Raw genomic sequence first — 25793 nt, forward strand, 5'->3', positions numbered from 1 at the left:
ACACAGCTTAGCAAATAAAACACCACAAACAACACCATGAAGTTCCTGGATTTAGTTGTCAGATGTATTTCCTTAACTGCTGAACACTCTTCTTTAGACAACAAGCCTATTAAAAGCCTATTCATCTTTAATAATCCATTTCCCTGTCACAAACCCTCTGCAACCTGCTTCTAACTTTCTAATTCCTTTCTTTCCCAGTTGGGACGTTCTTATGATAAGCTCTTCTTCATGCAAAAATGCTTTTCTTACTCTTACGGTATTTCCTTTCCTTCATACATATATATTTAGAACATCTGTCCTTTATTTTGTCATATTCATTTCTAACCATGCGGCCAGTCTCTCTGTCTCGGGGAATGCTCATACTGGGCGTAAAAGTCAACAATCTTTTTCCTTCGGCTCTATTGTATTTGGGCGACTAAGTTGTTCATCAACTAAATTGCTTTGAAGTCACACACAAAGTTTTATCTTCTCTGTCTCTAGGCAGGATCTCAAGGGTAAACAGAGTTACCTTAAACTGAGCTACCGGTTACCAGAGTTAATGGCTTAACCTAAGTTAGTGATAGGAATGAGGGTCGGAGACCATTTGTGATTGCTGCAGCTGGAATGCTTATCACAGCATCTGAGTTCTGGCCAGTTTTTCATTACTATTGAGCAAAGCCAAGGGCGTTTAGACAAATTATTAGAGAATTTATTTCCATGGACTCAATTTCTTTCATAGTCCTGATCTCACATCACCGGAGCAATTCGTGTAGAGAGTTAAAAGGAATCATTACCAAGAAAATAATAGTCATGAAGGGTATCTAAAAGTGGGGGGTACTTTGGTCAGAGACGACACCTCCTTCTCGGGGCTTGTTGCCGATTGGCTATGTGGAGTGGGGTCTCAACACATAGATGCCGAGGCAGCAGGTGGTCTCAGCAATAAAATATTTTATTGAAGGTATATAAAAACTAGCGTAAATTTTCTCTATTTCTCTCTCTATATGTATATAGTATAATACAATATAATTATATATAACATAATAAAATTGAACACTTTTTATATAAGATATAAATAGACAAATAATAATGAAATATAAAATTTAATATTTCTGATTTATCACTCATTATTTTGCCCAATTATAGGAACTAGAGCTAATGTGATACATTTTATCATCATGAATAAACTGTGATATTTCAATCTAAGTTAATGTTTATGTCTTTTAAATTTTCTGATTTCAACATATAATTAATTTAATTGTTCATAAAAAACTGTGCTAGTCGTATTTATATGTAAAGCCAACCAGTGTGTGTTTTAGTTAGAATTTATAAATATTCAAAATTAACTCATATTTCCAAGGTTAATATTAATAGAACAAATAAAAGACAAAGTGAAAAATACACACAAGGTAAAAGGCAAATATTTTAATATTAAGTATTTTTACAAACATGTCTTTATGTCTAAAATGAAGAATTATGCCTTTTTTCCAAATCAACAATAAATATCATAATTGTTATAGGATGTAGGATAATTTTAAATATATTCTTTTCTAACATGAATCGAAGTATTTGATATTATAGTATAAAATATAAAATTTGTTCTTACAAATCTGTTGCATACCATTTTCATATGCAAATGTGATCGTTCAAAAGAAGCTTCATTCTTCTTTTGTCTCTTTTATTGATGCATTGTTGTCATACATCTTAATGGGGTATGAGATGGTAGAGGAATACTCATTTAACCCTTCCCTAATTCCCACCCTGTTCCCTCCCCACTCTGTTCTCAAGTTTGGCTTGCTGATTGATTTGTTTGTGAATGTACATCATGCACATAAATAAATTTTTCTCTTCACACCCTCCTGACCTTCTCAGGTTGTCTTACTTGCTCATCTATGGTGGTTTCTCCTTTCTTTGTCTAGAGTTTCTCCTAAGATCCTTTTCCTCCCTAGCTTCCTCATTTTAGGGAGAGTGTACATTTTTTTACTTCTTGTGATTGACTAATCTCACTTAGAATAATGTTCTCCAGTTCCATCAGTTTACCCACAAATAAAGTAATTTTTTTCTTCTTTTGGCTGAGTAAAATTCCACTGTGTACATATCCCATAATGTTCCAATCCATTCATCTGCTGATGGACATCTTGGCTGGTTCTACAGCTTGGCAATTGTGGATTGGATTGTACATGTGGCCATGAATTTAGATATGATTGCCTTAGTTTTGTAGTTTGATTTCCTTTTTTTTTTTGCATAGATATTCAGAAGTGGAATTGCTGGATCATATAGTAGGTGCATTCCCATTCTCCTGAGGATCCTTTATACTATTTTTCAAAGTGGTTGCACTAATTTGCAATCCCACCAACAATGTATTGGAGTTCCCACTTCTCCACATTTTGCCAGCATTTGTTATTGTGTTTTGAATGATTTGCATTCTAATTGAAGTTAGGTGAAATCTCACTTAGGTAGTTTTGATTTGCATCTCTCTGGTTACTAATGATGTTGAACATTTTTATATATTTATTAGCCATTTGAATATCTCCCTTTGTGAAGTATCTATTTAAAATCAAAGAGAGTTTAAACAAGACAACAATAAATTCTAGCATTCCCACTACTTAGAAGGGATACTTGTTAATATTTTATCACATTTAGTTAAACTCTCTTTTTCTGTGTAACTATATTTATGCTTCCTTTATGAATCATATGAAGAAAGTTAGACATCATGATTCTTCGTGCATGATAATACTAAGAAAATCAATATTCCCCTATAAAACTAAAATATTATAAATACACTATGCAAAAATTTAATAAAATAACCATATTTCAAAAAGCCTCTCTATCATTGCCACATAATGTCCTACAGCCTCATTTTTAAAAATATGAATAACTCTCTATCATTGCCACATAATGTCCTACAGCCTCATTTTTAAAAATATGAATAATGTCCTTGAATTGCACATTTTTACGTGTGGGTTTTCAAAATCTAGAACAGTTCCACTTTCTTTCTTTATGACCTTGAGATGTTAAAGAGTTTCAGCCCATTGTTCTAGAGAATGTCTCCCATTCTCTTTCTCACTGAAATTTATTGCCATACATACTACATCAATGAAGTATGATCTTTACTGCTATATATTATATGATATAGAAATTAAATTTTTCCTAAAGAACAGAATGTCATTTTTTCTCACTGTCATACTAAATTTGGTAACCACTGATATCTTCACCACTAAGAAAGTTTTTAAATTTTATTTTATAATTAAAAATTAATGTTTGAGATATTGCTTTAAGATCACATGATTTTTCAATTCATCTGTAATATTTTACCAAAAAAAGGGACTATTCTTTATGACCCCTTTTTGAGTCAAAGTTAAATTGTGATTGTAAGATTGTTGGTGCTGAATTCAAGAATATCCACTTTTGACTTACATTTTGGAGTCTCATAAAAGCTCCTTTTCTGAATACCCAGATGATTTCAGGCATACCCATATTTTAGACCAAACCTTGCATTTGAATTACAAAGGCAAATATAACCAAAACCACATCTCCAGTTGAGTTTCTCTTGATTTTTCACAAAGCCAGTGTCTCAAAAATTGAACTTAAATTTTCTTCTACAATCACTTTCCAGTTAAACTCTCTGGGTTAGTTTCAGAATTTTTTATACTTTCATTGGTGCCTTATAGTCCCCCTCCTCCCCCATACAGGATATTGAGATTGGCACTTGTATTTACACATATGTATATAAAGTTAGTGGAATTGTTTTTCCTTATGGTTTTCCTTTATTCGTTTTCCCTTTCAGAATATGGCCAGAAAAAGTATCTGTGGAAAACAAGTACACACTGGTTCCCCAGAGAAGGGCTCCCAAGACTGAAACAAAGTGTCCCAGCCATCTCTCCTTGTACCCAGATATGGCTTTTTGTCTTGCTTTTGGGCTTACTGATGGCAACATTTGCTGTATGTGCAGGCCTGCCTTTTCTCTCCTGGATGATCTTAGATTGGTTTACAGTTTAACATTTGCTAAAGAATATTTTATTTAACCAAGGCTACCCATGCCTGACTTTTCATAGTGAGAACTGTATAAAAGTGCCACCAGTGTAAATAAACTTGTCTACTTTCTTGAGTTGTAGTCTGTCCCATTTCATTTTTAGGTTTGCATGCCCCACAAACTCCTTCCAAAGTGGAGAAGTGGTCACGAAAAGTGACCAGATTTCTCCCTGAGACCATCTCTGGCTCCACTGGAGTTTCTCTTACATTATCTAAAATTTTTTTTTTTTTTTTTTTTTTTTTTTTGTAGTACTGGAGTTCCTGGAAACTCTTCTACCTCTGGGCGACCCTCACAGACCTATTTTTTATATTTTATTTAGAAACAGGATCTCTTAAGCCAGCACAGCTGGCTTCGAACCAGCATGATCCTCCTGTCTCTGCCTCCCAAGTGCGGGATTACAAGTGTGCGTCACCACGCCCGGTCCTAAAATTATTCTTGTATCTTAATTACTTTCTACTTTCACACACTTATTGCACACTTGAATTTTATTTTTTGAGATGTCTATTTGGTTCAGTTGTCTATTTTTTTAATTAGGTTGTTTTCTTAGTTGTGAGTTTCTTGAGTTTTCTGTATATTCTAGATATTAGTCCTCTATCAGAAGAATAGTTAGCAATTTTTTTTTTTTTTTTTTGCCTTTTTGTCAACACTCTGTTTAGGTTCTTGATAGTTTCCTTTGCTGTATAGAAGTTCTTCAGTTTAATGCAATCCCATGTATCCATCCTCCTTTGGGGTCTTGTTTAGAAAATTCTTCCCATGTCTATATGTTGAAGTGTTTAACCTATACCCTCTACAAGGAGCTATGAGATCTCTGGTCTTATTTCCAAGCCTTTGATCCATCTTGAATGACTCTTGCGCAAGGTGATAAAGTGGGGTTTATGTACATTTTTCTTCATATGGGTAACCAGTTTTGCCAATACTATTTGTTAAAGAGGCTATCGTTTTTTTCCAGTGTATTTTTTTGGCCCTTTTATAAAAAAGTATGAATTGGCTATAAATGTGTTGATTTGTTTCTGAGTCTTCTATGATGCTCTATTGGTCTATGTGTCTGTTTTTGTGCCGATATAATGCTCTTTTTCTTACTATGGCTTTGTAGTGTAGTTTGAAGTCAGATATTGTGATGTCCCCTGCATGATTCTTGTTACCCAGAACTACTTTGGATATTCTGGTTTTTCTGTTGTTCCAAAAATAAACTTAAAGACTTCTTTTTCTATGTCTGTGAGAAATTACCTTTGTAATTTAATGAATATTGCATTCAGTCTGTAGTTCACTTTTGGAAGAATGGCCATTTTGACAATATTTATTCTACCTATCCAAGAGGATGGGGGATCTTTTCATTTCCTAATGTATTCTTTGATTTCTTTTTTCAAATTTTTATAATTTTTATGGTAGAATGTTTCATCTTTCTGTTTAGGTTTATTCCTAAGGATTTTACATTTTTGTGGGATATAATGAGTGAAAGTGTTTTCTGGATTTCTTTTTCAGTGGATTTATCGTTGGGTATGCAGACACTTTGTTGAATTTGTTGATCAGTTCTATAAGCTTTTTGGTTGAGTTTGTTGAGTCATCTATATATAGTATCATGTCATCTGCAAATAGAAATAGCTCTAATTCTTATTTTCCTATTTATGCTCCTTTGATTTTATTTCATAGTAAAGCATGGCATCTTCTATGTTGTGAATTTTACCTCTTTGCATGTATTCTTTTCCCACTGTTCCTCTGTCATATTTTATACTTCTCTCATATCAAAATAACTACATTTTTAATGTTTATTGACATCTTTTACTTCTTAAATTTGTTTCACCTATTTTCTTTGAAATTTGTCAGAGTGGACATGTATTTGTACATTGCTGTTCTGTTTTCCAAAAAAATTTCATAAGAAAATTTGTAGTCCTTAAAAGTACTAATGATTCTTCACGTTTGTTCTCAGGAGCTTATTTGCTTAATATATAAGGCCTAATGTACCTACTCATAGAAGAGCTGTTTATCTGTTATATATTTCCTACATGTAATGACAATTTTAATTTTTCACAATATTCTTCTCTCACAGAACAAAATTTAATTCTCTTAAAATTATTCTTTACTCCATGTGTTCCAGTGCGATTACTACTTAGAATTACAGAATGCTCCATTGATACTTAAATTAATTAAAGAATTATTTTGTTATTTTGGCTAGATCTTCAGTTCACTGCCTGTCATACAACCAGAAAAAATTTATAGATGCATCTTTATATATCTGAGCTACAGTTTGAAATTAGAGGAACAAATGAGTAACAAAAATATGAGAAAAATAAAAATAGAAAAATGCTGACTCATGAAAAGTCATGCAAAAATAATTTAGTTTAAACAAAACCTAATTACAGTTGAAGTGTTTATGGTGCTGACAGTTATATCGATGAATGACATAATTTTAAGTTGTATAATTTTAAAGTGGTTGTATTTAATCTAAGTATTAAGAAATACTTGAGTTATTTAATCTGTAAAGAAAAATAAAATCTTTATAATTCTTATATATATGTACATATACATATATGTTAATAAGCAATTTTAAATGATATTTTTAGCTAATTCACATCTCAATTTCAGAAAAAATCATATTGTCTCATAATGTTTCCATATAGAACAACTTTAGACTTTCTCTTCTCATGCAAAAATTTAGTTCATTTTAGCCATTATAAAATAGAGGAGACTGCTTAATGCTTTGATTTGTGAGTAAAAGAATTACGAATTAATTTTAAAATGACTTTGCCTGAAACACTTTTGAAATAATGTTATTAAAATCATATGACATATGATGTAGATGAATTGAGTACATTAGATATAATACTGCTTTATATTTCTAATAATTTCAACCTATAGAGGTGCCAAGTTCATTGTGATAGAACCTTTAAAAGTCACTAAGATTAATAAATCTAATGGATTTTATGTTTTATAGGATTATTTTTAACATGATATAATTTATAAAACTGGAAGCTTTCCCCTGAAATCTATTAGCCTGTCTTATTCTAATGTAATGCTCACTTCTGAATCCTTGAACTTCTGAATACTATTCATTTCACTCTGTGAGTTAGCTTATTTTCTTCACAAACTATGTTTTCTTGACAAGTCTTTGATCAATCATACCCATGCAAAGCAAGCGATATAAATTACATCTGCATGTTGTGTGTCTGTACTTATGGAAAAATCCAGATGTGTCAATATTTCTAAAGTAAATATTATATGAGATTTTATGTTTTATTACACATTCAAATATATATATATATAGTACACATACATATTTCACTCTTTTGGATATATTGTATTTAGGCAAAGAAAGCCATTTATGGCTTGCATTTATCACCCTAATACCTCACCTCCAGAGAAGATATATAAGAGTCCTAATCCTCAGTACATAAGAATGTTAAATGAAGCCATTAATCAAGTTAGAAAGAGGTTAGTATGGTTGGTGTCCTTACAAAAAGTGAAGATTTAGATACAAACAGACATGTGTCACAAAGAGAAGATTTTGTGAGTACACAGAGAGAGCGGACAGCCATCTGCCAGCCCTGGAGAAGGTCTGAAGTAAATTTCCTCTCATTGCCCTTGAAAGACCCCAGTCATGCTCCTGTCTTGACTTCTGATTTCTCCTCTCCACAGCTTTGAGACAATCGATTTCAGTTCTTTAAGCCACTCTTCTTATGGTACATTTTAAGCTCAAACAAAATAGTACAGAAACTTAAAAGACCTTTAAGTCTTTTAAATATAACAAATATATTTGATATTTCCTTTGTATATGGAATATTTATACAATTTTCATAAATATTGGAAATGCTATACCTACGCTGAGTGTGGTAACATAGGTCTAAAATCCCAGTACATGGGAGGCTAAACAAGAGAATCACAGGTTCAAGACCAGCCTCAAGCAACTTAGTAAGGCCCTCTGCAAATTAATGAGACAATGCTTCAAAAAAAAAAAAAAAAGATAATGGGGCTGGATATGTAGCTCAAAGGTAGAATATCCCTGGGTGCAATCCATACTACCAATAAACAAAACAAATAAATAAAAAGCAATACTTGTTTTCTAATAATTTTAGCATAAATTTTAAATTGATTTACGTATATAGTCTCAATCAGCAAGAATCTGAAAACAAATGAGACAGAAGTCACATGGCTCTTTTTTTTACCCTCTTTACAAAGTACTCTTTCTAGTATCTCTGTTCATTATATAATTATGAAAACAAAAAATATTTATATAAATAATCTGAAATTTGGTACATGATGAAAATTTAAGAATTTCTCAGATTCCTTTATGATCAAAGAAAAAGCACAGTAATTATTTCATAAAGTGGCCATTATTAATCTAGGTTAATGACTTTTTCTCTGATATAGCACATATATCTACAAATTGGACTATGTTACGAATCTTATCTTTATACAGTGCTTTTCTTAAATTTCTCTCAGTATGAAAATATATCTTCTGATAGAATCCTACTTTATAAAAATTAAACATTTAAAATTATTCATCTTCATTTTTTGAAATGATTTCAAATTGTATTTTTGTTTGCCAAAGGTAAATTAAATCCTAAAAATGCTTTACAAATAAACACTAAAAATTTTTATAGTGTTATTTATCTGTTCCTTTAGTGCTGGCACACGAAAGCTGACATTTTTGGTCTGGTGATTGTATAATTTCAAAATTTACTAAGTAAATTAAAGAAAAAATTTCAAAACACTATGGCAGCAATGTGAAATTATGTCTCATAAATTCCCTAATGTACATTATATACATTCATAAACATATGAAAGTCAATCTCTAAGCCAAACATGAGAAAGTGAAAGGGGGGAAGGTATAGTGTAGGAATTGGGGAAAGGCTAAATGAGTGATGTGTGCATGTATGCCTCTACCATGTTGCATGCCATTATGATGGATGTATGACTACAATCCATCAATTAAAAAAAAAAAGTGGAAGCCAGGTGTGGTGGCACACGCTTGTAATCTCAGCATTCGGGAGGCTGAGATTGGAAAATCACGGTTCTTGGACATCCTCAGCTACTGAGGCCCTCTGCAACTTAGTGAGACCCTGTTTCAAAATAAGGAATAAGAAATAGGGCAGTGGGTGTAATTCAGAGGTCGAATGCCCCTGGGATCCATCCCCAGACCCAACACACACACACACACACACACACACACACACACACACACACACACACACACACAAAGTGGAAATAAGAAATAAAGTGCTACCTTGTAAGAAATGTTTAATAAATAATTTGTCATAAAATGTCAGTATTTAGCACATAACTAATTTTAGTATTTCAATTAAAATATTGATAATACTCATAGCATATGTTTGAGAATTTTACATATCATAAAAGTATTTGAAATTAAAATGTGCATGTATATTATGATATTAAAATTCTTTCATGCTAGGTGTGGTGGCACACACTTATAATCCTAATGTGAGATTACACACCAAGAGGCTTAGATAGAAGAATCGCAGGTTTCAGGACAGCTTTATAGAATAGTAGGACTTTCAGGAACCCAATTAGACTCTGTTTTCAAATAGAATTTAAAAAAAGGGATAGTGGTGTAATTCAGAGTTAGAATGCCCTTAGGTTCAATACATGGTAACACAAATAAAGGAAATTATCTCTCAGTCTTGCAATAAAAAATTTTACATCTCTTAAGTGTCACAGACCCTGGTTTCAACCCTCTTCAGCCCTTTTTTCTCTTATAATAAAAATTCTCTGTGGGTATCAAATATTAAGCTATTGTTGATCAGTGCACTATTCTTTAATACTTACTGAATATTTTATTACATTAATTGTCAAAATCTAAGTTAGGAATTATAGAATGTTTTAATTATATCTTTGAAATAATTTCAAAAATGTAGAAATCAAAGTGAATATAATGTTATTACATAAAAATTAAATAAACTGAGAACTTGTCATTGAAAGTGTTATATCTACATTTATTAATGAATGCTATAAGCCTAAGCAAATAAATAAATAAATAAATAAATAAATAAATAAATGTAATTGTCCATTGCAGTGCTCAAAATCTATTACGTGGACCACAATGGAATATATGTACAATTTAAACATCTGAATCCAATCCATACATTAAACTATCAGTACATCAGCAAGTCATAATTTTTTCATGGCCAAGATTCTGAAAATAGACAACTCAAATAGCTGCCTAGGTTTTGGATAATGAAATATGCATAAATGTTTGCATATATGCATGCAGGTGTATATTTTGTATGAAATCTTCACATATGCAAATACTTAATAAATTATGGAGTTTCTCTGTATTTAACACTTAAACCAAGGGAAGAAAAATGAACACATTCTATTTTTCATTTTAATTTGCCAAGGCAAATTGCTTTGATTATGGCAGTAATAAATGTAAGTATTTTTGTTTCATAAATCTTGTATTTTATTCTAAGTGTTTTGGCTCAGTAAGAAAACATCTAAAAGAATAGAAGGCAAAAATATTAAATATATTTTTATTTTCAGTTAAAAATAAATTACCATAAGTGTTTATGTAATATCCATTATTTTCTTCTTATTGCTTGTAAAATCTGATTTTTTTTCTAGTGTCAGCATTGCATATATGAGATTCATGGTAAATCCTAGTTATTTAAGTAAATCATGCTAGTCTTGGCCCCTTGAAGGTAGGTTTGTGGTATTGATTTGTTATCAATTCTAGCTAACAAGAGGTAGTAGAGGTCTTATAGAGAGTGACATGTCTTGTAAAAGACGCCTCCTGGTTCTAAGAAAAATCAGAAAACATCTTCTCCCAAATATTGTCATGTCTTGGTGTAACTCCTTGCAACCACAAAGAAAACTAGCTTGAAAAATCAAATCAGTACACTGAATAGAAGATACTAGAATGCTGATAAGCATTTCGGAGAATCTCATGATGTTGACAAAAAGCTTAATAATAATAAGTATATTTGAATTTCTTGTTATTTGTTACAATGAAAGTTGTAATTCTTTCAATCATTTTAAAATGCATGTACTCTAAAGGAAAAACCTCTTAAGTTTGACAACTAAATCTGCATGTGTGTATACACACACACACACACACACACACACACACACAGAGACATATTTATAATGCTCTTTTGCACATCTTTGTTTTTCTCTATAGATTAATTATTTACTGCATCCAATTTGTTCAAGCAAACAAAAGTTTCCAGAAAAAAAATTATAAATGTAATAATGACAAGTATATAGTTTTAATATTTGGAAAACAAACCACGCACGTTTGGCCTCATGTCTTATTTAGACCTAAAAATAACTGAAAGCTTACCAAATGAAAATATGGTGAAAATACTAAAAATTAAATTATTTGGGAAAATTTTATATATCCTTCCTAGCTCTAAATAAATATATGCCACAGGCATGGTTATATAATAAAAATAAGCAATGCATCTATTAGAAGAATTTAATAAAGATTTATAAAAAGCTTTATTTTAAATTTTTATACAACGACTGCACCAATATTTTATTAACTACTTGTATTTATATATTGGATTTATAATTTTAGTAAAATCATTCTTTTACCTGTGGTCATGTCATTGAGAATAAAATTTTCAATATTTAGTCCTAGGAATCCCAAAATTTGACCTCTCCTAAATTATTAGGTCTACTTGCAAAATGTCATAATTTTAGAGATTGAGCCTCTGTTAATAACAAAGATATTTCTTCCATAACACCTACTGTTTAAGGATTAGTAATCTAAAAATTTTGATTTAGCAATGTGACATTTTTTATTGTTATTTGTTCCTAGTGTCACACTCTATAAGAACTATTTATTATTTTTTCTAGACTCCTCCAAAACTTGTAACTTTTTTTTATTTTATACTCTTGTTATTTAACATAATTTCAGTTTCTAATATTTCTCTTAAATGACAGTCCTCCATATGTTAAAAGTTTTACATTTCTTCTTAAATTTCATTTATAGAAAATCTACATTTTAACTAAAACTAGTGCTGATAAGAACTTGTAAATATTATTGTAAATATCTTTTGGCATGAATTGCCTAATTTTCTATTTATTCCGTATAAGATAATTTCTAGAATTTCCTCACGATTCTGCATAAATATATAGTTTACATTATTATATGAAAAGCTTCAAATGTAAAGTTGAAAGAAATATAAGACAGCTGAAAAACAGTACAACCAAACAACAACTTCGAGTCTCGAAGTGACTTTTACATTACTCTGATTAAGTTTTATTATTATTCTTCAAGGAATAATTACTTTTCGTGGGTCAAAAAGTTTATTTATACTCTTTATCAAACTAGAAACGCTTTATCTTTAATCTTCAATTGCATAAACCCAATATAGCCTTAAACACTGAATTCATGTCAAAATTTTTCTATTAACTTTTCTATTTATAATCTCATGAAAGCCGGGCGTGGTGGCACACACTTGTAATCCCCGCCCTTGGGAGGCTGAGACAGGAGGATCAGGTTTGAAGCCAGCCTCAGCTACTTAGTGAGGCTTTCAGCAACTTAGTGAGACCCTGTTTCCAAATAAAATATAAAATAGGTCTGGGAGTATAGCCCGAAGGTAGAAAGCCTCTGGGTTCCACCACCAGTACCACCAAAAAAAAAAAAATAATAATAATAATAATAATAACAATCCCATGAAAATTCCCTTTTTGTGAAGATTATTTGTTCTTAACCTTGGATTATAGAATTTTAACAATTTTTTAGATATTTCTTTCCATTTCCCATTCACTTTGTCTTTCTCTTTTTCAGATTATTTCTTCATCAATATCTCTATTTCTCTTCCTTTATTAGATAAGGAGGAATGATATTATGCTTCTTTTACCACCTCTGTTTTAAATGGCATAGGTATGCTTTATCTGGCTTGCTCTACATATCAGATACTAGAAAAATAATAAATAACTAAATGAGTTTATGAAATAAAAAGTATGTTCACAAAAGAAAGAATATTTTGCAAGACCCAACTCTATTTGTGCTGAAACCATGACATTTAAAGAATTCATTTATCAAAAAAAGAATTCATTCATCAAACAAAATAAAATTACCTAATGCCTTGTAGCAAAGTGATTAAACGGTCCAAGATATCTACCAGCCATAAGGTAAGACCCTTTTTTCTGACCTATATGTAGAGCAATCAATAAACATGATGTGTAGGGACAGAGATCACTATACTTAAGTACCCTTTCCCACTTATGCTGTCATTCATGCAAGGAAACTTACTCTAATTTGCTAGATGGACCCAGTTAACTCTATCTTTAAGTATAGTTGAAGAGCCAATTTTTCTAACCATGGGGAAAAAATCAATACACAGTTATAGAACAGGATCAGCTAATAAAGTATTTTCTGCCTGTAGATGTCATGAGTTAAGTACTATATTGCGTGTACCTTATAAAATGCCACCACCTCAAATGTCATGTAGGTAAATATGGATATTGGAAATCCTCCAAAATGTAAGATGAGTCATATAAATGCTAACATTTTTGCTGAGTCTTCAAAAATGTTGATGTTTCTTATCTAATTTTAGAGAAAAAATGTTCTGTATCTGTTGTAGGTGTAGATCTAAACAAAGTGCTGAGTTAAATAGTCATTTATATATAAAAACACACTTCCTTTCATTTTCAAAATTTCTTTTATTGTTCATAAAATGCATACATTACAGGCTGTTTTCAGCCATAAGGTATTGATAAAAAGTTTTATCTTTGTCAAAAGTAACTTTTATAATTATATATATATATGTATATATATATATATGTATATATATATATATTTCATACCATATATATATTTAAGGTTAATCATGAAAAGAGATTCAAAATATTACATTTTGTTTTATTTTAGTCCCAGGAACACCAGAGAAAAGATAGCATTTTTAATAAATGGTATTAGTAAAACTAGTTGTTCAGTTGTAGAAAAATGGACCTAAATCTCGCCCTGCACAATAGTCAACTTAAGATGGATCAAAGATTTGGAAGTTAGAGAGACTGTGAAGCTCCTAGCATAGTTTCAACACTCAAACATATAGGCCCAGGTAGAAAATTTCTCAACAAGACCCCTAAATCTCAGAAAATCAAACCAAGAATTAATAAGTGGTATGGCATCAAACTAAAAAGTTTCTGCATATCAAAGAAAATCATCATGAGTCTAAAAGGTAAGGCTACCGAATGCGAGATCTTTACCAGCTGTTCTCCTGATAGAGCACTGATATCTAGAATATACAAAGAACTTAAAAGACTATACTAAAAACACAAATAACCCAATCAAAAAGGGGCAGCTGAATTGGAGAGACACTTCACTAAAGAAGAGATACAAATGGCAAATAGATATGTGAAAAAAACATGTTCAACATCATTAGCAACTAGAGGATGCAAATAAAAAACTACACTAAGATTCCATATAATCCCAATTAGAATGGTAATCATCAGGAAGTCAAATAACAATGAATGCTGGCTAGGATGTGGGGAAATACAAACTGTTTTACACTGTAGGCAGGATTGCAAACTAGTTCAGCCTCTGTTATGGAGACATTGTGGAGATTCCTCAGAAGGCTGGGAATGGATCCACCACATGATCTACCTATATTACTCATAGGTAGCTTTCAAAAGGGGCCTAAATCAGAGAACTACACACATACCCATGTTCACAGTAGCATAGTTCACAATAGCCAAATTTTGTAACCAACTTAGGTGTTCATCAACAGATGAATGGATTACAAAATTATGTAAAATATACACAATGGAATTCTACTCAGCAATAAAGAAGAACAGAATTATGTCATTTGCAGTGAAATGGAAGGACGTGGAGAACGTTATGTTAAGTGAGATTACCAGTCACAGAAAGTGAAGGGTCATATATTTTCTCTAATATGTGCGAGCTAGGAAGTAATTGGGATACCTGAGAGACTAGAGACAATGGATGAGAAATCTCAGTGGAGCCAGGCATGTGCTTTAAGAGAAAGGGAGAGGGAAGACTGACGTTCATCAGTGGAAAGGCTACCATTGACTATGTGTACATATGTGAAAGTAGCAATGTCTACTTTCACATATGTACACATAGTCAATGTGTACATTTTTAATAACCCATTCATTAAGCCTTATTATTTTCCTATTTAAATTCTTTAGTACTTCACACACAAAAGAACAAAGGCCATGTAGAAAGGAAGACGTTGACATTGATACTGAGTGATACGTTCCCAGTACTCTGTACTGGGAAGGAGAAAATGGGAAGGTGGGGGGAACATCAAGCGCTATGTGCATGTATATTACTGTCAACATGATTTACATTACAAATTGAGACTAATGCGTACATTATACATTTTTTTCCAGATCATGTAGCTTGAAGGTCATTTTCTGACTCACAAGGGAAATGAAAAAAGGATGGCATGACAGGAAGAATATGATCCTATGAAGCCCAAAGTGAGTTAGTAGGAGATGCACACATTTTTACAGAGGTAGATCTTTCAAGCTGACACTAAAATAAAATTTAAAAAACTCACTACTAATCTCTTTGATTTTCAAAACAGACTCTTGAGAATCAAAAGGGAAAAAAGAAAGTAGCAATGAGTTTGTGACACAGCAGAACCACAATCAGAATATAAAATGAGCTACATTTTTGGTTCCAGGAAGGTGAAGGAGGGACTTCTTAGGCTCAGGTGGGGAGTAGGGGATGAGATCAGACCTTGGAGATTGGAGACAGATTCAGGAAGACATTTAGAAACACTATAAGTATTCTGTGACCTATGTTCAAACTACAAGTAAGAACACATGCTAACTTTATGCTGTGTGACTTCCCCCCATGTCTTTCTATAATCTGACTCTAAACGTTTTACCAGATTACTGCCTGTCAGCACCCCAGAAACATCCTAAAACCTATCTAAACTCCTCTAAGTACACATACATTTTTTAAAACCCATTCATTAAGCCTTAATATTTTCCTATTTAAATTCTTTAGTACTTGACACACAAAAGAACAAAGGCCATGTAGAAAGGAAGACGTTGACATTGATACTGAGTGAAACGTCTCGATGGCAAAATCACCCCCATAGGTCATTCCCCCAGTATATTTTTATTTATAATATTCACCTTAAAATATGTTTTCTATTCATTTAACTCTGCGTGTGTGTGTGTGTGTGTGTGTGTGTGTGTGTGTGTGTGTGTGTTTAGTGATACGGGGAATTGAACATGAGAGTGTGTACCTTAGAGTTATAAAACAGCCCTTATTCATTTATTCTGTGATAGGGTCATTCTCAATTACACAGGCTGGCTTCAAACTTGCCATCCTCCTCTCTTAGCCTCCAAGTAGCTGAGGTATTACCCTCCAAACACACATATTATTTTTGATATTGAACAAGATTATAAAACATTTCAAAAGGAAAATATTCTGCCCCTTTAATAAATTTTCTTATTTTTTAACATTATTTTATCCTCAAATATTGTTCAAGAATAGACAAAGCATAAAATAGAACTGTATGGAAAACCAAAACCTAACTTCTTTTAAAACAAAAAACAAAAATTTAGGTCTTAAATTATGGTACTTTCTGGATTTAGAGTCCAGGATTGTTCTAATTTGATTGGTTAGTAAATACTAATTAAACTGGGATAGAAGTGGAATACCATAAAATATATATTTTTAAATTAAAATTAATATCTCAGATCCAGATGTGTAAAAATCAAACCCAGATGTGACATTAATGATAAAAATTTACAATATGATAAAATTATATTACTAAAGAATGAATCTCAGCATGCAAGTAGCAAGAAATGCTATTCTTCATAGCACACAGTGGGAGAAATACTGAATAATGTGTATTAGCCTGAAGAAAAGTGAGACCAGAGGAAATAATCACAATGCAAGATAATAGTAAACATAGACATTGAGAAGCAAGTTGCTAACCCAGCTAGTTTGAATCTAAAGTTACAGAAAACATTTGTGTGAATAAATTTTTGTGAATAAAAGTGCCCGAAACCAATGTTGCTGATAAATGTTGGGTCAAAACAATTCACCAGTGGTAGTAAAAATAGCTGAATAACATTGGCTATGAGTTCTGTATATTAAAGAATATAATATTAGCCAAAGGTTTGTGAGGTTCCTGACATCTCTCCAAACCCTCTGAAAAAAAAAATAGACAAAAATCCTCACACTCAACCAATATGAGGGATGGTATTATTTTATAATAATGGAATCATTCTACTTAGAGAGAAATAGGCTGGATCATCATACAATAATAAATTTTAATGGCATTTGAAAATTGATTTTGAATTTTCTATGGAGTAGTAGCTGAATATTTTATTTCTTTCCTTGACATCTATCCATTAAAATTATCTAAGCTTCACTTTTGTATCATTATTCAAAGGACCTATGAAAATCATGTTTTAATACTGACAATTACCTTTGTTGGGCAAATGTGGTTGAGACCATTGCACATTATGGTATTTACTGTTGCTGATGTAAAGACCCATAAAAAAAAAGGGATAATTCCTAAAAACATAGTGTCCTCAGAGAAACAAAGTAACAAACCTCTTATAGTATGAGCAATGAGCACATTCTCACTGCTTTTCTTAACCCTTTTATTTTGGTCGTTGGTGAACTAAAATTTACACATGCAATTCAGCCATGAGCATCTTAATCCTCATCTCTGTTTCTTCAGGTGTATATGTTTTATTGCTTCTGTGTTTTGTGCTTTGTTTTGCTCTTCACTTATATTTTTTTTCTGTGCATAAACCCTTCATAATATTTGTGGCAAAAGTCTGTGGTAGTGATTGGTTAATTTGTTTATCAATTCGATTTATCCAGAGGGTAGAGTGCAATTGAAATTCACATCTCAAGATGGAGTCCTTTTTTTTTTTTTTTTTTTTTGGTGGTACTGGGGTTCCTGGAAGCCCTTCTACCTCTGGGCTACACTCCCAGACCTATTTTATATTTTTATTTGGAAACAGGGTCTCTTAAGCCAGCAAGGCTGGCTTCGAACCTGCGTGATCCTCCTGTCTCTGCCTCCCAAGCGGGAGGATTACATGCGTGCGCCACCACGCCTGGCTAATAACATCTCATTTAAATTTAATCACCTAGGGTATTAGGATGGAGTCTTCTTGAAGTGGCAGAGCTATAGATATATAGCTCATGTTCACAGTGGGTTCAATGGGTTGTTTGTTGCAGCCAAGAGTGAATCTGGCCAAGAAAACAATACAGGATGTAGGAAAGACTTGGAGAACTGAGGCATTCCATTACTGGAAATCATATACAATATCCAAACAGCAATTCCTATAAGAGATTTTTAAATAATGGCATAATTTTTGTTTTTCAAATGATTGTTCTAACCTAATTCACTGCTATTGACATTAATTTGAGAATTCTAAGTCAAATTTTGCACCTTATTCTCCCTTACTATTTCCTCTCAGTTGTGTTTTATGGTGTTTCACTCTGTGTTCAGTTTTAATACCATCACCACCTCTGCAAGTACAAATGCTCTGCTTCCCACTGGCCTATGGCAACATCCTACTAACATGTTTCCAGCCACTGATCTCTTCTGGCTCAGTTTCACACTGTGGATTTAGTTTCCAGAAGCATCTTTTTAAAAAAGATTTGATTCATGTTTTATAGGCAACTCTGAATTTTTCAATTACAACCCATCGGAACCATTCATAATTCTTTGCTGATTTAGTCAAAGCTGTACAGCATTAGGGTGCCCATGCTTTAAGACACCATCTCTACAATGCTTCCTCACACATGCTCTTTCTGTTGCTGATAGATGAGCCTTTTATTCTGTTTTTTTTTTTTTTTTTTTAATGATTAAAATGTTCCTGGCCCATTTCACTGCAGGGCCCCGCACACTGTCATTCATGCTCTTGAGGGGATTCTATCAGAAGACCAACAAGGATCAGTGCCTCCCTGTATTTCAGATATGTCCTTAAATGTTTTGTTATCTGAAAAATATTTCTTACCACTCTGTTACTCTCAAATTATCTTTCCAGGCTCTACTTTTCTATATAATATTTGCCACCAGCTGATAGATGTTATCTTTTGTGTTTATTTATTAGTTTTCGGGCTCACTCCTTGAAACTTGATCTTTATACTCTGTGGTGTTAATAAGATTATTGAAGGTGTGGTGTTTTTCATAGATGTTTAATAATTATATATTAATGTTATTATTTTCTAGCTTATTACTTTCTGAGTATTTTCATATAATTTATTTAAGAAATCCACAGATCTTGCTTGTTGTCACTCATAAAGCTCTCTACTTTCTCACATGTATATATTTGTCATATGTTACTATATTTTAAATTTCTTTAAATCTGCATTTTGTCATATTTACCATTCTCTTTTTCAGGATGCTTATTTAATTGAATTTATTTTAATCCTCCAAGTTTTAATTCTTGATTAAAATTTTCCTCACATTGTGAGCTTACATTCTCATAATATTCAAAAGGCATAAATTCTTTCATGATGTAGCATATCACTTACTGTTTTATAGTTATCTCTGACCTTTCTTTATGTCATATGGTAGATTATAAATTCCATTGTAACAATGCCAAGCATTAGATTTGGTTATAATTCTTGGAGCTTCTAAGACAAATGATCGTTCTCAAATGAAGCTAAGCTAAAATATTTGAGCATAAGTTAGAAAGGATTTAGCTTTTTCATTTGCAATGTTATTTTTAAGCACTACTAACATATATTAAATTGATATTTCAATGTTAAAATAAGGATTCTTTTCTCTTTTTTTTTGGTGGTACTGGGGGTAGAGCCCAGGGGCTTTCAACCTCTGGGCTATACTCCCAGATCTATTTTGCATTTTATTTGAAAACAGGGTCTCACTAAGTTGCTGAGAGCCTCACTAAGTAGCTGAGGCTGGCTTCGAACTTGTGTGATCCTCCTGTCTCAGCCTCCCAAGAACGGAGATTACAAGCCTGTGCCACCATGCCTGGCCAAACTAAGGATTCTTCAATTTGACTTTTTAACAATTTATTAAACACATGTAAATTTGCACTGTGCCTGAATCAAACATCATGGAAAAATGCATATATCATCACATAGTCACAAATATTTAATGACTCTGGCAGAAGAATGCCCTCATGCAAACATTTCTAGGGTTTCATCTCTGGAACTTCTATTTATGCTATATTAGCTGCAGAAAAGGACTTGCAAGTGCAACTAAGCATGTAGACTTTAAGGAGAAAGATTATCAGAAAATATTGGGGTGGGCCCAAACTAATCAAATAAGCTCTTAATAGTAGAGAAATTTTTGCATTGGAACTTAAAGATAGGAGGGAGGAAAAGAACTCAGAAAGACTTAAAGAATAATGAAGAACTCAACTCACCATTGCTGACACTGAAAACTATGGGTATGAGCCAGGGAATCCAAGAAGTTTCTAGATACGGAAACTACAAAGGAAAAGAGTCGTGACCACAAATGAGTGATGCGTGCAAGTATGCCTCTACCATTTTGTACTCCATTAAGATATGTGACTACAATGCACCAATAAAGAAAAAAATAAAAATTTAAAAAATTACAAATCACAGCCAAAAAATAAAAAGATAATCATTAAATCACTTAATAAGTTAGAAGAAAGTAAGATAAAAGTAAGAACTAGGAAAAGAGAATAATGAGTGTTGAGAAAGAACAGGTTCAAATAAAGTGTCAGAAAAGAGCTCAGGCAGAGTGTAGTTAGATCATAGAGATTTGAGAAAAACCCATGTTGATATCTTTGAAAGAGGACTCCCCAAAGTTGCAATTGGTGGAAAGCCCTGATGTGATAGGATAACTATTATATGAACCAAGGCAAGTATGACTAAAATAACATAAGTAATATAAATTGTAGCAGTATATGATTTCCAGGAAGGACAGGAGACCATTATAGTTTGCTAAGAGGGTTCTGATCTGAATACAAAATGAAGCCCTTGTCACACAATCAAATGTACAAGACAGTTTAATATGAAAAATTAATTAAAATACAAGAAATTTCACTTCAATATATAAAGTTAGTAATATTAAAGTAACATATCTCTAGGGATTTTCCTGCATCCAAGATGGTGTTAACAATACCAATGAAAAGCATAGAATTGTGCTATATTTAAAAAAAATCATAAGATACAAAAAACTGGGAGGTGACACAATGTCCAGAGTAGAGAGCTGAGAGGTCACATCAGTAGACTCTCTGGGATCCTGGAGGGGAAGACGAATCTGAGCAGTGCAACAGCTCTCCCAGTGAGGCCTCAGAAAGATGCCTCAGTCCTTCTCCAATCTACAGGGACAGCAGCCTGAGCTTTGTGTGAATGCATTAGGGTGAGCCTTTTAACAACTTCATCAGCGAACAAATGTCCCCTTAGTCAGTTTTCCTGTCTAGGTCTCCTAAATCTGGCAAGCAGAGAACGACATGAAAGAGCACAGCAACCTCCTCATTCTGGGGAAGCAAGCTAAAAACAGGTGAGAAGATTAAATGAAGAATAGGGAAATGGAGGGGGAGGTTCACATCCACAGGCACTACAGGCAATGTGGCTTTTACTCTAAGTTCCAGTGTAGCAAAGGGTTATAAGCAGAAGAGGGATTTCCACTCTAAAGACTTACTGTGGATGTTGGAGTAAGATTGCCAGGTATCAGAACAACCGCTACTAGAGATAATGCTGATTTGGGAGCTGGCTGGAGGCAGTTAAAGAGGCAGTAGGTGGTGAGATTTTGTAAAAGTACCTACAATATTTAAGGAGACATTAGTGTATAGTGTAGTAAGTCTAATATGTAAGCCCTGAGAAACTGAGAACAATAAATTTTGATGAACTGACATAGGGAACACTAAGAGAAGACAAGGTATTATGAGAAGGATAAGGAGCTAAATTTTGGTGATGCTGAGTTGCCAAGGATTCATGGAGTAGGCTATGAGAAATCTGAGTACCATAAAATGTGGAAGTTGGAAGCATTAAAAATAAATATGAGAATCAATGTACAAATAATAGTTATAGCCACTAGATGTGGTAAAATCATTAATAAAATGAGAAAAAATAAAAAGGGAATAAATTGAAGGACTCTCCCATTGGGAATTTAGATTTTAAGAAGTCAGGCATGCGACAAAGAGGCAAAATAACAGACCGAAAAGGATTGGCCAAGCAAAACGTGTGAATAAATCCAGGAAGATGGCATTTACTGTAAGCTAATGAACAAATCATTTATAAAAAAAGATTGTTACATTTTTCTCTTTTACTTACATATATCTCTAAATTGTATATTGCTTATTCTTCACATATTTAAAAAAGCCAAAGACTAATATATTCATAATAATTTAAGGTCTAGGCATTTATTTATTATCAAAACAAAATTTTAAATATTTTCATTAGTAGTATAAAAATTTCCTTGAATAAAAATATTGAACTTCAAAACAGAGCATATATAAGATAAATATAATATTTTATTAATTAGTTTACAATAAAATGATATATTTGAAAAAAATTAGTTAGGTATCCACTAAATATTCCAAAATATCTTGCCAATAGTGATGTACTTTGTGGGAAATTCTTTACTTTTTAAACTACACTTAAATTTTGTTTTCATTTTTCAAGTCTTGAAACCATATAAGGTAGTCTGTTCTCCCTCTTCATAAATCAAGGTAATCAACACATGACATTTATGATGATAATAAAATTGAGAAAAGCCTGGTAATGACTCTCTAGTATAAATTGGCACCTTTTGATTCAATAAATACTGAAATATGTCAATTAAATTTCTTCTTATTATCTATTCCAAGTATAACAATCAAAGAAAGTACAAGTCATTCAAGAACTGAATATGACATATAGATATTAGAGACCTTTTAAAATGCTCTTCATACTCAAATGAATTTTCAATTGAACTAGAAGATATTTTATAATAAGATGACACATTGTCAGAAATAGTTACTTGTTTCTATCAATTTTTTTCTGCTATAAATCTTTTTTCTTCAATTTTGGAAATAATTATTATATGTTCAAATATTGTTTATTATGTTTTGCCTTTCTATATGTCTCATTCTTCTTTATATACAAATAAAAAAAGTTCAGCAAATAATCATTCCACTCTTGTCCAGTTTTGTAGAAATAATGCTGGGTTTAATAGATTTTATCTATGGAACCTGAACTAAAATATGCTCAATATTTGGAATTAATCAGTGAGATGAAAGGATACCTTTAGAGGGGAATGTTTATTTTAAATTGTTCACTCTTATTAACTAAGTGAACTTCCCTTCAATAGGCTAGTAATATTACTAACCTAAACCTATGATACTATTTTTTTTGTGTGTGTGGTACTGGGGATGGGTACAGGGGCACTCTATATCCAAGCTACACCCTCAGCCCTATTTTTTTATTCTTTATTTTGAAAGCGGGTCTCACTGAGTTGCAAAGGGCCTCACTAAGTAGCTGAAGCTGTCCGTGAACCACAATCCTCCTGTCTCAGCCTCTCAAATGCTGGGATTACAAGTGTGTGCCACCACACCTGGCAACCTATGATACTATTAAAGTATATGTTTTGGGTTGTCTTCTAAGTTTATGAATAGAATTATTATGATGTACCATACCAAATTCTGCAGAGAACATAACTGATATTAAATTGAGGAACTGAAGATGCAGGGGTATTGCATAGAATTTATTGCTTTGATGACCAACAGCTATTCTCAAACCCTTTGTCTCCTCCTTTGCTGGCAGTATAAGTATTGATTTATAAATGTTTATGTTCTATTAACACAAAGTCACCAACTAACTAAATAAATGGAAAGTCCAGGGTGCTGGAGACCCCTGTTCTGGCAGCCATTAACTCTTCCTATGTCTAATTAGCAGAAATTCTAGTAAAGTTCCCTTTCAGGGAAAGAGAAGCCAAAATAGTTGTGGGGTTACTCAAGGAACTAAGGATAATATATATTTTTAAGCTAAGATGGCAATGTTTTAATATTTCAACAATCTTCTATGTCAGTGGCATAAGTGACATAATTGACATTATGTCTATTCTTCTCATAATATGACATAAATCCCATTTCTTCTACATTAGCACCAGATCCTTAGAATCCCCATTCAAATCCCCAAACTAAGGGAAGAAGTATCATACTAAAAGAACAGCAATTTCTGTATGTGTTTAATGATGAGTAGCTAATTCTGAAAATAACTTTTTGATGATGACTCAATTTGTACTCACTCTCTGGATAATCCTTAACCTGCTTTATTCTAACCAGGACTAATCTTTTATATTTAGTGTCATATCTCTGAAGACATCTTGTTTTATATGTTCTATGGCTCAATTTTTTCTTGAATCCATCCCTGTATATTTAACACATTCTATACAAACTGAGTATTTTCTGGACTGAATGACTTCCAGTCATTCAGTATGTTGTCTTATCTCAACATATTATCACCCTAACTGACTTGATATTATTTACAAAATTCTTGATTTTATTTCATTAATGTTGGACACCAATATCTCTGACAGTCATCTAAGAGTTATGTTTTAAAATGAGTGATGTGTGCATGTATGTCTCTACCATCTTGTATCCCATTAAGATGTGTGACTACAATGTACCAATAAAAATTTTTTAAATAAGTAAAAATTACTGCCTTTTTAAACCTCCCTTATGTGTTCTATCTTCCATAATTCCCGAATTTTTAAATATTCTTATACATGTTATTTTAATAATTTTGTTTTTGAGAATGACTCCAAACTTAAAATTTCCTCTTAGTTGTTCTTTGTTACTGAAAATAGAATCCATTCTCTACATACAAAAGGGAAATTTTATTTTTTTCTTTATTGGTGCATTATATTCATACAACATATTGGGGTAAAAGGGAAATTTTAAATGCTTGATTTTTATACCTTTAAATTTATTCGATGTCAAAATAATGTAAACAACTTTTAGTACTACAAAAAAGAGATTGAACTCCTTACTGACACTTTTATTCTTTTAGACTTTCTATTTACTGTATAAAATTTCACTATTCACCGTAAAATCTTATAAATGTACCATGCTCTTTCTGTTAACATGATTACAGAAATATCATGCAGTAATAAGGTTGGTCTCTTTTGTGTCTAGACTCTTCTTGGTTTTTCTTCTTTTGTAATACCTGAATGTGTATTTTCAAATTGTGAATTTATTCATAAAATTTGGTGGTAGGGAATCTGGTGTGGTTTATAATACTTTTCTTTAATGAAAATACATATTTCAGTCTATATGTTTCCTTTAAGTCTGTCATGTTTTAATTTTATTTTCCAATAAACATTAATACCAAGTTGAAAAGAGCTCATACTAAACTTCCAGAATACCTTGCACCCACACATTTTTCTGCTACCTTCTTATCTATTTAAATTTAAAATTTATTTCAAAAGGCTTAATTTTTTATTGGGCTGCGGTGTGGTGGCACACACTTGTAGTGGCAGCAGTTAGAGGTTGAGACCAGAGGATCACGGTTCACGGACAGCCACGGCTACTTAGTGAGGCCCTCCGCAAGTTGGTGAAGACCCTGTTTCAAAATAAAGAATAAAAGCCAGACTGGTGGCGCATGCTTATAATCCCTGCCTGCGCTTGGGAAGCAGAGACAGGAGGATTCCGTAGGTTTGAAACCCCTCGCTGGCTTAAGAGACCCTGTTTCCAATTAAAAATATAATATAGGTCTGGAACTGTAGCCCAGAGGTAGAAGGATTTCCAGGAACCTCAGTACCACCAAAAAATAAAAATAAAAATAATAAAAATGAAAATAAAAATAAAAATTAGGGCAGGGGATGTAGCTTGGAGGTTGAATGTCCCTGGGTTCCATCCCCAGACCTGAAAAAAAAAAATCTATTGGGCT

Source organism: Muscardinus avellanarius (genome assembly GCF_963383645.1).
Source record: "Muscardinus avellanarius genome assembly, chromosome: 5".
In the NCBI taxonomy this organism is placed as follows: Eukaryota; Metazoa; Chordata; class Mammalia; order Rodentia; family Gliridae; genus Muscardinus; species Muscardinus avellanarius.